Source organism: Panthera leo, chromosome D2 (assembly GCF_018350215.1).
Source record: "Panthera leo isolate Ple1 chromosome D2, P.leo_Ple1_pat1.1, whole genome shotgun sequence".
Lineage (NCBI taxonomy): Eukaryota > Metazoa > Chordata > Mammalia > Carnivora > Felidae > Panthera > Panthera leo.
In genome coordinates, this window is record NC_056689.1 from 51546250 (window position 1) to 51556976 (window position 10727).

The following is a 10727-nucleotide window of genomic DNA, read 5'->3' on the forward strand; positions in this document are numbered from 1 at the left end:
CTCAAGCTTGGGCCCAAGTATACCCAACACAGCGGAGCAGGGACTTGGACCCCTAGGTTAAGAGGCATAGCAGTTTTATAGGGGCCAGTGGCCAATGAGATTGTAACACACACAGAAAGTTGCATAGTCCTGTCAGTCCACACGCAGGTGGCCAATTGAATTACAATTTACCCTATAGTAACTGTTTGAACTAGCCTATCACTCTGGTCAGAATTGGCGCGCAAGTTTGGCGGGCAAAAGGCGGGGTTTACATTCTTTGGCGGTTAGGGGTTCCACATTCCTATATGAGCCGGTTTCCAGTACGGGTGTGCTCAGCGGCTTGACTAGGGTGGGGGAGTGTCTTAAGCAATAAGTAGATCGTTTGGGGGTTATACATGAGATGGTGGGTGTAGCACAAAATGGAGTTCGTCTTGCTCTGCTTGTCCAGGGGTAGGGGATTTTTGTTAAATTCCTTGGGTCCCACAAACTGGTTCTCTGCCTTCTAGCACTTGACCTCTTTTGCCTTCCCCTCCCCGCCTCCTGTTTCTGTACCACCTTGGGTGCGGTCTACAGAACTGGCTTCTACACCATTGTTGGTGTCTCTGACACCTCCTCCCACCCTCACTGTCAAGGAGCGAAGAGCACCCCCTTGGACCGCCCACTTCCGACTCCCCACTGGTGTTCCAGGTAAAAACTAATGGGAACAAATCGATTGACTTTTAAGTGGATGCAGGTGGATCATATTCGATGTTTAAGCTAGTTTAAATTTGTTGGTTGGAGGTAGACCTGTTCATCAGCATTAAATAAACTTTTTATTCTATCTAGGTTTGCTGAATGTCAAATAAGCTCATGTTCTCTCTGCTCCAATTTGTAGGCAAAAAGGTGACTTAAAATTAATGGTTCATTTTGTATGTCTCAATGTTTTCATGGGTAACTGTGAAGATAACTTTCAGTCTTTGATAATCTAAAACTTTGAGGTTTTGCTTGCGTGATAAATGGGATTGAATTCGTTGGACATCCATGTCTTCAAATCAAATGGAGTGCTAAAGCATTGGTTACTGAACGTAGGTTTGCACTTTTCTTATTGTAGAGAAACGAAGGATATTCGGATCTGTTGGAAAAACCTGCTTTGTGCTCGATTAATTCATAAATTTGCCATCAAAAAATTCTAGTGTAACAATTCACAATTGGTTACTACTTAGTTTTCACTGGAGACTAAGGTTTCCAAGAGTAAAAATTCTGCTAAATGTAGTTAAGACTGATGGAAATGAGAAAAGCAATTCTGTATGTTAAAAAACAAAACAAGGAAGGGGATGTGTAAGAAAGACACAAGGAATAGAAATACATTTTTACTAAAGGTAAAAGAAAGTAATTTTGTCCTAAATGAGCCTGGTTACTTGGAGAGAAATGGCTTGGGCCAAAATTTGAAAGCAAAGGAAAGTTGTAGAAGGTTCATGAAGGGAAATCTTTGGAAAGGAATTTTATGTGTGGTCAGGATGGACTAAGGTTGAAATGTATGGATTTTAAAAGTATACTGGGATAAGTATCCTTTTCTCTCTGTTCAAAATACAAAGTTTTCTTGGATTGTTGTTCTGCTCTCGATAAGTGTAAACAAAGGTCTTTTCTCTTTTGTCTGCCCACAAAGCCAAAGCTTACGTTTTGTCTTTTTCAGGTGTTTGATTACTTCATTAAAACTTCTCAATATTAAAGGAGCTTTGCTTTGCTAACAACCATATAACCCTACATATTTGCCTTTGGGATCTCTTATTGCCATCTTGGTGAAGTAAGTTAGTTTTAAGTTACGTAATGATCTGTAAACCTATTTAGGATGTGCTTTATAACTTTATAAGGTTTTAACAAACTTCCAAGACTTAAATTGTAAATGCAGTCTTTTTGACCATTTAGGCCTTTTTGTTTGGTATGCTAAGTTACTTGGAAAAGCACTGTCAAAAATGGTAAACCTTAGGTTGTATTGTAGGGGTAAATGCTAGAACTGCTCAAATACATATGCAGTACCTAAAGTTTTAATGTTTTGGTGTAAGGTCATCACTTGATATTCAGATAATTGAAGTATTCTGTATCACAGAAATAGCTGGATTACCTCATCAGTTGCACCATAATGAACTCGCATCAGATTGTTAACCATGCCCGTTTCTGAGATTTTGTCATTTATAATTCTGATGCTTTTACAAAACATGTTTTATCTTCAAGGAGATTTATAAAAAGGACATTTAGGACAAATACAGGTATTTAACATCTTTAAAATCCTAAAACTAGAATGGGCAAGAATTTTAGAACTAAAAAAGCTGCATTCAAACTGAACAAGAATTAGGAACATGGGACAAAATGAACCAAGGAAAATTAGTTTTTTGTGACCCTTGTTTTAAAGTGTTGCTTGTTTCCTAATGCTTGCTCTTTCAGATTAAGGAAACATTCTCTTAAGATATCTATGATATACAAAAATGTGGTATTCATTTGTAAACCTGAAACATTTAACAAACTTCTTTCTACCTCAATGCTCTGAAATTCAAAAACTCTCAGTATTCTTTCTTTCATGGAAATTACAGTTACTTGCATAAGTTCAGTAAGAGTCTTCTCCTTTATAACAGGACACCATTGGAAATCCTGGTTATTTCACCAAGGCTTTGGCTGGAATGTCCTATTTGAGAGCAACATGCATAGACTCGGATATGACCATACAGCTCTGAGGAACTAAGGTTGACTTTACGAAACATGGAGCCATAAAGCCGCTTGGAAATATTGGCCTGATACCTTGCTTACCAAGTTCCCAGAAGCCTTATCAGGTGAGTGAGGAATGTCACTTCCTGGAAGGCACAGGAACTTCAGGATATCTTGAGGACCTCCTCAAGAGGAATTCACCCAAATCAACAAGTATTGCAGGGATGCCTGATGGCAAGTGCTTGGCTTGGCTTCTGGCCTGGAGAGGCTACTAAACGTTCAATCTTGAGATTCCTTATAAAAAGTTCCAGCAAAGCAAATTATAAAAGATCTATATAACCAATCACTGTTCTTGATGAACTTATGTAAATAATTAGGCTAAGTTAAAATTGTACTTGTTTTACAAACAAATTAGTCTTGATTTGGCTATCTCAAAAATAGGGATGATTCTAGAGAGGAAAACTATGCCTCAATAATGCACCTTTATGGATACTAAATTCTAGTTCTGATGGTCTTTAAATGTTGTTGTTTGCCTAAGCTGAACAACTTGAGGTAGATTTCAGAAAAATTGTCACAATATTTCATGTATAGACCATCCTCTGCGTATATAAAAAGCCTTTCTCACTGTAGAGACCTATCAATAGATAAAGGCTATAGTGCTTTATTATTCACTTGAGGCCAGGTTCACTCATAAATCTCTAAGTGAATATGCAAACCATATCCTCCCTACACCTGATCTGCCAGTTACTAGAAACCCACCCCATATCAACCCAGGAGATGTGGTTTAATGAAGGTCTAATACAGCAGGGGATTTAACTCCAAAATGGAAGGGCCCCTACCGGGTCATATTATGTACTGTCCACTGCAGTAAAATTACAGGGGCAATCTTCATGGGCTCCTATATCTAGAATGAAACCTCTACCTCCTTCACAGGAGCCAACTAATGTGCCTTCTCATTCCTGTAAGCCTATAGAAGACCTCAAACTTCCCTTCAAACAAAATTGATGGTAGTACCTTTGTTTTTCATTCTTTTTCCCAATTTATACTAACAATTCTTTCTTAACAGTGGGACATTCAAAAGGATCACCACAGACATTTGAATTACAAGCCAGAAAGACCCATCTGATTCCTACTGCCTGTTCCCACTCCATCTGAGGATGCTTCAAGCCTGACCTCTAAAAATCTTCTTGCTGGTACCACTGGCAGACACTGGACTCCTTCACTGCAATAACTTCAAGCCAACAGACGAGCCTTTCTATTCAAGAAGGTCCGTACAACAATGTTTTCTACATTGGATTCAGGTGCCTCTGCCTTGGGCAGTCTGGGAAGGTAGAGTGGCATTACAAATGTTGACCCGTAGGTAGGGACATCTCTACGCTCCTATTCAGCAGGAAGAAGCTACAGAAGATGAGACCTTCTACGTTCTTTAACCTTAAAGATTTAGGGGTCAAAATTGTTCAGGGGGGATATGATGAGGGAGCATAAGGCACATATGGCTAATGGCTACCTCACTGGACAGAGCACTTCCAGATCACTTGGATTTGCCTTTGATCTTATCAAGAAGTTATCAGCATCAACCACTTTTAATGATTAAACTTGATGACACAGGGGAAAATAATCAAAGTCCCAAGACTCTTCCTTCTCTAGCTGCCCCTAAAATGGCTCTCTGTGGCAAAGAATGATAATTGGCATCGAATGTTCATTCTCCCCCTCTTCCGTAGTAATAGCAACTTTAGCTAGACACATGGCTATCCAGAATAAATACTACATTTTCCCTTGCAGCTATCAGAAGCCATGAAACTACTCTTTGGGCAATGAGATGTAAACATCAATTCATGCAGGACCTTTCAGGGACTTTAAGAATCAGCTGGCTTCACCCTTTTATTGTCTTTTTTCCTATTGACTGGAATGAAAAATCAGGTGGTTTTTCATTCTAGTCACCGTCTTGTACCATGAGGTGATCTTGGAAATGGAGACCATACCATAGAAGCACTTACTTTAATAGGCCTTACTTATATTAAGTATTTACCTCCCTTAATGCTCACAACAACCCCCAGATATACACAAGGAGATTTAAAAGAAGTGATTGTCCAAGATCACAGTGCTAGGAGATGGTGAACTCAGGATTTGAACCCCAGTCTGGGTGGCTGTATAAACCATGTCCTTTACTGGATGGATCCCCTGGGGTGAAGTCTAGGCTGTACACAGAGAGTGGGGAATGGGGCACAATTCTGGTTTTACCAAGTCAGCAGAAGCTCTGAACTCTAACTCCTTATACCCTTATCCCAGCAAGGTTCAATCATTCAGGGAAAATGTGAGGGTCATCTGTGTTCACATCACTCACTCTGTAAGGCATTCTCAGAGAATGAGGCCATATCACTTAAACCCAGTTCCCTAAAATTCAACTCCCTTTTGAGGGCTTTTGTACCTGTCTGCCTGTCCTTTTTGTCCTCATTTTAGCAATCTAAGAATTTGAAAATTAGAATTTAGAATTATGGAATCGAGAGTGCCTTTGAGTGACAGGAAGTGGGAGAAAACTTTTATTTTTAATGTTTGTTTATTTTGAGAGGGAGTTAGCAGGGTAGAGTCAGAGAAGGGAGAGAGAGAATCCCAAGAAGGCTCCATCCTCAGTGCAGAGCCCGACAGAGGGCTGGATCCCACGACCCTGAGATCATGACCTGAGCCTAAATCAAGAGTCAGTCGCTCAACTGACTGAGCTACCCACGCGCCCCAAGAAGTGGGAGGAAACTTTTAAAAGAGCAATCTTGAGCCAGAAGTCAGAAGAATTTTCTTTGCATCAACTCTTTTCAGACTATGCAGAACACAAAAGGCAAAGTGTGGAACTCCACAGAGAAGTCAGGGGAAGAATATGTGACTGTCAAATTCAAACTCATGTTGGTGGAAATGAGAGGAACAGTGGGCTTGAGTGAGTCAAGCATCTCAGCTTTATCAAGAACCTCATTGAAGGGGACAAAACAAGAAAGATCTGTGGCAGATAACCAAGTTTCCTATCCACCGGAGAATGCACAATGCAACAACAGCCTAAAACTGGAAGAAGATACCTATTCCTCCATTACCCTCTAAACTACCACTAGTCAACCTACTTCACAGAGACACTGTGTGGGCCTGGTACCATCAGTTAAAGCTGAGCACCAGAGACAGACACTAGAAGCACATAAGTAACTCTGTGAATATACTTACCCAAATCAGAAGAATATTCCTGTCACGGCCAAGGAGGCCAACATCTAGACAAGGTCCCATGGAAAATCAAAGGTGAACAAGGGGAAAGCTCAAAAATATGATTTGAGGGGACTGATCCTCCAGAAGCAGGTCCTTCTTCTGAGGAGGGGGTGCCAGAGCTTTTAGAGTTACCACTCTTCTAGAGGGAGTTAATACCATTGTAGTAACCAGTCCAGCCCAGAGGCTGGGTTGGCCTCCTGGACCAGAATTGCAGCCAGGGCCAGCAATATGGAGGCAGTAGAATCATGACGAGACTTGTAGTGTCTCATGGTGTATGGTCCATGGGAGAAGTCTCTCTGAAGACATGGACAGTTGGGTTCACCTGCAGCTTTATAGTGGACGAGCCTGGATTCCAGAAAAAACAGGGAAAATGAGTACATGCTTTTCCTTGCCTTCCTGCAATTTGCCAATATGGTATGCATCATGTGTTCAAAGGAAAAATGTGCTAATAAAAAGCCTCCTGTGAGATTAGAATATCAAGGGAAAGAGCATATTTGTGTAAGTGAGGGTAGAAAGGGGACTACAGTTAGCTCCACTGACAGCCGTACTTTAGTCCCTTCATCATAGTCCATGCTTTCTGCTTACAGGGCTGGTAGACCAGTGGGTTGCCCGTAGACCCTCCCCCCCACCCCTCCAAAGGTGCCTGCTTTGGGTGGGATATGTGTGTTAGGATACAGGCAGACCCTTAGGTTTCAAAAATGGGAAAACTGGGGCACCTGGGTGACCCAGTCCGTTGAGCATCCAACTCTTGATTTCAGCTCAGGTCAGGGTTGTGGGATGGAGCCCCACATCAGGCTCCTTGCTGAACATGGAGCCTGCTTGACATTTTCTCTCTCTCTCTCTGCCTCTACTTCTCCCTCTACCCCTGCCTCTACCTGCCCCCCCCCCGACTCACGCTCTCCTCTCTTAAAAAAGGACATTTCACAAGTTATCACTCATCCCAGTTAATAAACATCATTTATTAACAAAACATTAATAACATAATTTGTTAAATGAAAACCTTGTTTGTAACTACCAAATATCCACCTTTGAAGTCCCTGACAGCTTGTAAGTGAGATGGTCTTCAGCTGAGCATATTGCAAGGATTTGAGTAAAGAAACAGCCAGCATTGGTTTCTGTGCATTTTCCTCTTCAGAACACAGACTACCTTAGGACTTGTTCCTTCTGGTTTTAAGTGTAATGGCTCTGAACTGTTGAGTATTTTAAGCCAAAGAGTAAGCTGTTATTCTCTCTCTTGCCCTCCCCAAAACACAGAATTCTTAACTTGGAAAATGTTGTTTTTGTTTTTTCTTAGCAACCTGAGACGTCTCTGGTTTAGCACTGGCTAAAAACACAGGGCGCTTTGCCAGTGTTATTTCCACTTGCAACCGTTTTGTATAGTTCTGCTGCTTAAAAATGTTTAAGGCTGCTTCTCAATCCTAAATACATAATATGTTGAATTTAAAATTTGTATGTAAGTCATCAGCTGTTGTATTTAGGAGACCGAATTCATCGCATGCAAAGTATGGTTAATGTTCCAAACTGAAAGTAGGATTAAAGCCAAAAAGCTTGATTTTCATGCTTGTGCATGACTCCCTTTTAATTTCTTGTGTACTTCCTAAATGTTTAGTCCTGGGAGTGTTGGAAAAGGCTGGATGTTTTTCACTTGTCCTTTCACAGCAGTTTCCAACGTTGTTTTATTACTAAGAGCAGAGGATTTCTGTGCTCTCCTCACCCCCACCAATCAGAGGAAGTTATAAAAGTACTGCCCTGGAAGGAGTGGTGGAGGTGGGAAGTCTGTAACCATCATGATACTACTGGTCTGGGTTAGAATCCTCAATAAACATTTCAGATAAAAAGCAAGTTTTAGGGGCGCCTGGGTGGCGCAGTCGGTTAAGCGTCCGACTTCAGCCAGGTCACGATCTCGCGGTCCGTGAGTTCGAGCCCCGCGTCAGGCTCTGGGCTGATGGCTCGGAGCCTGGAGCCTGTTTCCGATTCTGTGTCTCCCTCTCTCTCTGCCCCTCCCCCGTTCATGCTCTGTCTCTCTCTGTCCCAAAAATAAATTAAAAACGTTGAAAAAAAAAATTAAAAAAAAAAAAAAAAAAAAGCAAGTTTTATTGAGGAGCAAGTGTCTCTCTACTGATTGCTCATTAGCAGTCAGAATTTTCACCATAAATAACACACAAACTTTATTCCTTTTAAAAAAATGATGGAGGGGTGCCTGGGTGGCTCAGTCGGTTAAGCGGCCGACTTCGGCTCAGGTCATGATCTCGCGGTCCGTGAGTTCAAGCCCCACGTCGGGCTCTGTGCTGACAGCTCAGAGCCTGGAGCCTGTTTCAGATTCTGTGTCTCCCTCTCTCTGACCCTCCCCCGTTCATGCTCTGTCTCTCTCTGTCTCAAAAATAAATAAACATTAAAAAAAATTTTTTTTTTAAAAATGATGGAATCATTTGGGGTCTTGGCTTATGAGCTGGTCACCCATGGAGATTTCTGGAACTAGCCCAGATGTGTTACCCATTTTCAGCAGCGCCACAAAATAAAACTAAAAGCAGCTAATGACAATTGAGCAGCTCTTTACAGATCTTGTGTTAAGTACTTACCTCCTTTTATGCTCACAACAACCCCCAAACCATGAGTTTCCTGAGAGTAAGGGTTGTGTTGTCATGGTCACTGCCGAACTACCATCTCTTATCTCTCTACCTGGAATATACCAGGTCTATGATACCTTCTTGTTGAATGAATGAAAGCATATAAGATACTTCTTAGTGCCATTTAACATTCGGTCAGCCTCCCCTACCTCTTGTTCCAGCCACTGCATAGAGCAGCACTACAGTAGCCTCTGAACATCTTCACACAGGCTCAAAAAACCTGCCTCACCTGCACTCCACACTTCCTGCTTCTTGCCTTGGGGCTTCCCTTGGACACACAGGCCTGTGCGCCATGAAAGTCCACCATGTATGTGTAATGTGGAAATGTGGGAGAGTTATTACCTCCAGGGACATACCTTTAACCAATGGGAGACAGGAGTCAATGAATAAATTCTTCCTGTTCTTTTCTCCAGTGGACTATTTGGATACCAAATTTATTTCACTTTTAGAGGACAATCATGATGGTCCCTTGGGATCAAACCATTAGCATGGACCAACTCAGTAACCTCCCCTCCATACCTTATAACAGTCCCTCTCTCTGTCTTCCTGCCCCACTTCTTTGTCTCCATCTTGCTCACTGGGCTCACAATCCCTAGTAGAGAAATAGCCTATAAGTCCTCTATCTCAGGCCCTTCTTTCTGGAGAGCCCCGACTAAGACAAAGTAGGTGAATCTGCCCTTGAATACTTTGTCCAAAAACATTATCCGGATGAATTGTTGTGCACTAGACCATCTTATTTTAATTACTAAATTCCAGTCAAAAGGAATGAGGGATGCCTTCTTCCAGAACGACGGAACCCACCACCCTGGATACCAACGGTAGCTATTTGTGTGAGCTGTGAGAACGTGGCGCTGAGGCAGTAGGGCCCCCTTCTGACTCCTGTAAGTCTTATTTCGCTGCAAGAAGCACAGCCTCCAGAGGACTCGCTGAGGACAGGAGGATGTGATATTGCTGTGTCAGGGTCCATCTCGGAATGCTGAAAACAAATGTTTGCAGTAAATGGTAAATGGCACAGCGATGCCTTCCAACTATGTCTGGAAAATTACAACAAATCTCTGGGAGCTGACCAGTTCTACTAAAAAGCAGCAAACCTAAAAAGGAGCTGATAGCAGAATCAACTAGCACTAGTAATAAAATAATAGATGTGATTTTTTTTTTCTGACATCCGTTGAATATTTACTCTGTGCCAGGCCAGTGTTTATCACATTACATCTTTACAAAAGCCCTTTAATGACATCACTCTTAATTTTCAGGTATCTGGAGGGCTTCGACGTCGTTAACTCACCCAAGTTCTCACTGCTGTATAAAGTAGATGCTGGCCAACTTGCAGACTTCTTTTATATAAGAGAGGAATAAATCTTCTGTCTCAGCCAGTGTTGTGTTGATGATTTCTGTTATATGTAGTTGAGATTAATCGTAAATGTTATAGTTACCTAATTATAGAAGATTTCTGGTACTACTTTTGGTTCAACCCCCAGTGCAAAAACTAGGGAGATATACCTTAGTGGACATTCTAAAAAATTGTAGTCATAAGATACTCTTTCCATTGTGCAGCAGAGAAAGGAAAATCAGCAATGATCTGATACAGGGAAGGTGTATCAGAGAAAAAAGTCCCACAAGATACTTTCTCAATGTTCTAAGGCCTTTTACAGGTATAAAGACTGTATCTCCCCCATCCCCGGCCCCAGAATTGATACACAGGAAGTTATAAATATGAACGTACCTACAGAGATTTTCAGTAGGACTCTAGGAAATAATGATATTTCACTCATTTATTCATTTAAAACCATTTACTAAGCCCCGGGAAGCTACAGAGATGAAATGGTGAGACAGGGCCTCAGAAAGCCAGGTCTGTGAAAGAGGCTCCCACCGGGAGCCACCGGGCGCGCTCCGCTATGCCGGTGTGGTGCCCAGGGAGTCACAGAGGAGGGGTCTGATCCAGTGTTGAGAGAGGAAGGAAGGCTTCCTGGAGGAGGTAATGCCCAGAGGAAGGAAGGCTTCCTGGAGGAGGTGATGCCCAGGGAAGGAAGGCTTCCTGGAGGAGGTGATGCCCGAGTGAGTCCTGATTGTTGAGTAGGTGTTCCAGGAGGATAAATCTGGGTAAGGGTTAGCAAGAAAGGCAAGGAGAGAGCCCCAGGGGCACCGGGCGAACGCCGAGCAGCGTGGTGTGGTAGGACACACGGGGAGGAGTGAGAAGAGATG

At 42.3% G+C, this 10727-nt stretch overlaps 1 long non-coding RNA gene and 1 pseudogene across 1 annotated transcript; both read left to right on the forward strand.

The window, feature by feature from the left end:
- Window positions 1–442: 442 nt before the first annotated feature.
- LOC122202776 lies at window positions 443–2724 on the forward strand. The gene is made up of 3 exons (XR_006194877.1): window positions 443–666; window positions 1652–1762; window positions 2589–2724. It is a non-coding gene; the product is annotated as an uncharacterized LOC122202776 (long non-coding RNA).
- A 2748-nt stretch (window positions 2725–5472) lies between these two features.
- LOC122201824 lies at window positions 5473–9881 on the forward strand (annotated as a pseudogene).
- The last annotated feature ends 846 nt before the right edge of the window (window positions 9882–10727 follow it).